Source organism: Rhagoletis pomonella, unplaced genomic scaffold, assembly GCF_013731165.1.
Source record: "Rhagoletis pomonella isolate Grant_MI unplaced genomic scaffold, Rhpom_1.0 Rhpom_scaffold_00002, whole genome shotgun sequence".
Lineage (NCBI taxonomy): Eukaryota > Metazoa > Arthropoda > Insecta > Diptera > Tephritidae > Rhagoletis > Rhagoletis pomonella.
In genome coordinates this window covers 103587976-103592173 of record NW_023458556.1, presented here as the reverse complement: position 1 = coordinate 103592173, position 4198 = coordinate 103587976, and positions in this window count along the sequence as shown.

Sequence of the window (4198 nt, the reverse complement as noted above, 5' to 3'; positions counted from 1 at the left end):
AATAGACTCTTATTGTTCTTATCTTAATTTTTGAGTCTGGGGAGAGTTCTCGATCTTCTCTAACTCGCAAAAGAAGTTTGAAATAATCTCACATTTATTTAAAACAGTTCGTCGGCAATGATTTTTTTTAAGTTTTCCAGCATTTTAAAATCATATATGTACATATCTGTGTCACATGTACATATCATGTTGAAAGGCTGGGTTTAGTATAATGCGGCATTCGCAGCATACGATTGCGAATAACTCACTGGCGCCGAACCGTTGAAGAACTTTTGGCAAATAAATGTGCAAGAACTAGTTCCTATACTAGCAAGTCAATATTCTTATTAAGTCTCATCAAAAAATTCCTTGTCGTTTAAAGTATAAAGCGAATGCCGTATTATACTAAAGCCAGCTTCCCGACATAAGCTACTTTTCCATACGAACACAGATATGTAAAATTTAAAATAAAAAAATTAAATTGCTCAAAAATATTGTTTCCAGCATACCAGTGGTTTCCGATAATAGACCGAAAAGGGGGCTGTACAGTTTTTCAAAATGTTCTTAATTTTGTTTATAATTATAAGTATTAAAGTGTTTTCATCTTTTTATAGAAACAATTTTTTACATATTATTCAGTAAAAAACATAAAAACGGAAAGATCCTGAAGTAAAACAAAAAATATTTTTTATCTTGTTTAAAATAAGTTCCTTTTAGGTTTGGAACCACTTTGCGCCCGCTCTATGGAATTCTTTGCCAGATCCAGCAAATTTATTTTAAATACATCTGAAAAGCTCCAAAGTTAGACAAAAAACATTTTTATGCATTACTGTTTACCTCTAAATGCATTTGAAACTGCCATAACGTCAACAGCTTTTGTTGCGGTATTCCTTTTCAGGAATATTCGGAAACGACGATCAGTTTCTTTTTCATTGAAAATTTCTTTTTCAATTCACAGACTAAATAAAAGAAAACAAAATAACAAAAAAAACACTTTGACTCCCTTTTCACTCCATGTTCGGAGCGCTCCGAAAGCACTCATTCGAGGTGTTAACGTGGGAGTCCCTTCTCACTCCCTAGTCGGAGTGCTCCGAAAACGTTATTTCAAGGTGTTGCCGCGGGCGTCCTTTTTTACTCCACATTCATAGCGCTCCGCAGTCGCTGCCTATTGAAATGAACATAGCAATGCTTCGTTCAATGTAAAACTTTAAACAATTTTCCATGGAAATATTCAAAAAGTTGTCTCATGATTTTCTGAAATGTTCGTGCAAAGTTTCAGATCGAGCACTTTAATTTGATACATGACTTGTCTCTGTACGATTAGTAGATAGTTGGGAATAAGCGCCTCATCTTAGAATAATAAATTGTATAGATTGTTAATTAATAAAATTTATTTATTGAATCGGTACACTGTTACGGTTTTTGTATATTCTGATTATACCATTTTCTCATTACTTTCATACTTTTTTTGGTTTTCAGTTTCTGTACTTCTTTGAGCTATGAAATAGTTGGTCACATTAGTCATACCGTATACCAACTCACAGACACTTTCATCTCTTCTGCAATGGCATGGGTGCACTTGCTGTGGATTTACATGGAATGCTGAAATTCCAGTCGGAAGCCTAATACTATGTTCACGTTGAAATTTTAACTCGAGTTTAACGTTTTGAGTTTATGAACAACTGTCAAGTGTTCTCATTGGAGTGTTTAATAAACTCAGAGTATAATTTGACATTTGTTATACCCGAGCGCACTTGTGCACAAGGGTATATTAATTTTGTTCACATAACGGTTGTTTGTACCAGCCAAAACGAATCGAGATAGATATAGACAAATGTATACATAAATGATCAGGATGAAAAAAGAAATCGATTAAGCCATGTCTGTCTGTCCGTCCGTCTGTCCGTCTGTCCGTGTACACGATAACTCGAGCAAAAATTTAGATATCTCAACGAAATTTGGTGTGTAGGTTCCCCTTAATCCAAGGTAGGTTGGTATTGAAAATGGGCGAAATCGGACTTTAACCACGCCCACTTCCCATATAACGGTAATTTCCAGAAATACGAAAACTGCGATATTTTAGTAACTACTGAAGATAATTCACTCAAAATTGATATTTACAATAATTTTTAGACGAAAAATTAGAATATTATAAATTTTTGGAAAATGGGCGTAGCCACGCCCACTTATGGTTACATGTGTATATCTTGGTAACCGCTGCACCAATTTCTTCCAAACTTGGCACAGTTGTTGGCCTTCGCATAACATACCAAATGGCCGAAAATTTTTAAAATCGCTCAATAACCACGCCTACTTCCCATATAACGGTAATTTTCAGAAATACGAAAACTGCGATATTTTAGTAACTACTGGAGATTATTCACTCAAAAATGATATTTATAATAAGTTTTAGACGAAAAATAAGAATATTATAAATTTTTGGAAAATGGGCGTAGCCACGCCCACTTATGGTTACATATGTATATCTTGGTAACCGCTGCACCAATTTCTTCCAAACTTGGCACAGTTGTTGGCCTTGGTACAGCATAAAAAACCGCCGAAACTTTTTAAAATCGGACAATAACCACGCCCACATCCCATATAACGGTAATTTAGAGAAATACAAAATCTTCGATAAATCATTAAATATTGAAGCTAATTTATTCAAAATTGATGCTTGCAACAATTCTTTACCAAGAAATACGTTTATGGTAAGATTTTGGAAAATGGGCGTGGCACCGCCCACTTATGATCACATATAAGTATATCGGTAACCGTTCTACCAATTTGTACCAAACTCGGTTGATATCGGACTAAAATAACGGCCGATTCTCATATAACGGTAAATTTAAGAAATGCTTGAAACTTCAATATTTCGAAATTGAAGGACGCTAATTTACTCAAAATTGATACACCTCGGCTTACCATCTAGCGGAAGGTTTCGGAAGGGTGAAAAAACATATATTTAATACTTGCGCCGGGTATTTAATGTTCGGCTCCGCCCGAACTTAGACTTTCTTACTTGTTTGTTTAATTTTTCTTATTCACATTTAGCCTGCTCCCTTACGGTACAGTGAAATATCTCCTAAATGAAATAAGTCCAAAAAAAGTGAAATAACTCCCAAATATTTTCCATACAAAATGGGACTTGTTTCATTATGAAATAACTCCCAGTGCGTTGGGACTTATTTCACAGGTTTTGGTTGGGAATTATTTCGTGATGAAATAACTCCCAACGAAATTTTGTTGGGAGTTATTTCATTATTTTTTACCATTAGGAGTTATTGCATTTTTGTTGGGACTTATCTCATTTGGTTTGCAATTTAAGCATTGGGAGTTATTTCATTTTTATTGGGACTTATTTCATTTTTTTTTTAATTACAATATAACAATTTCGACGTTTTTCTAACAATTTTTTAAACTGTCGTATAGTAAGTTGTAGCAAATCAATGAGTTATTTTTTTTTTTCAATTATTAAAGATCGGTGATAAAGTGCAAAAAAATGTCAAGTCTTACGTTTGAAATAATGAGTGGCAAAAGAAGAAATAGTAGAGTGTTGTGCATAAAAGAAGAAAAACAATTTTATTTGAAAAAATCTGAAGCTAAAGGTAGGTTATAACGTATGCGGAATGAAATACGGACAATCTCTAAGCAGATTTAAAAACATTCTGGTAAACACAGGAGCCAAACTAAGTATACCAAAATCTACTGCGCAATCTTAGCAAGCATTCCACTAAAAATTACCTCGTTATATATTATAATGCGGAAATAATTTCCTTGAAAGCGAACGAACTCTGAAAATATGCTTGTAAATTTTGTATACCGAAACTCAATGTCACGAAAAGTAACGTGCTTTTTAATTTTTCTCTATGAGACTTAAGAAAAACTTTATTTACAAAGGAAATGTCGGCTTTAAAGATTTTTTAAATGTTGTAAAGGAAAATTAAAAGCGGCTAAGAACGCTTTCCCAAAATTTGCTTGCACCACATTCATTTCAGTTTTGTACAATGGATTAGGGAAATATTTCTCATTGGGGACCCATAAAAGGACACCTAAATATAACTCCGAACTAATTATCGTCAAAATGGCTCAAAAATGATAACTCAAATTGAGATAATAAAGTCCCAAAATAATATTTTTGAAAAAGCCCTCCGCACTATGCCTGAACACTTAAACAGGCCAATCGTTAAGGACATAAGTCTTTTCTATAAAAATATTT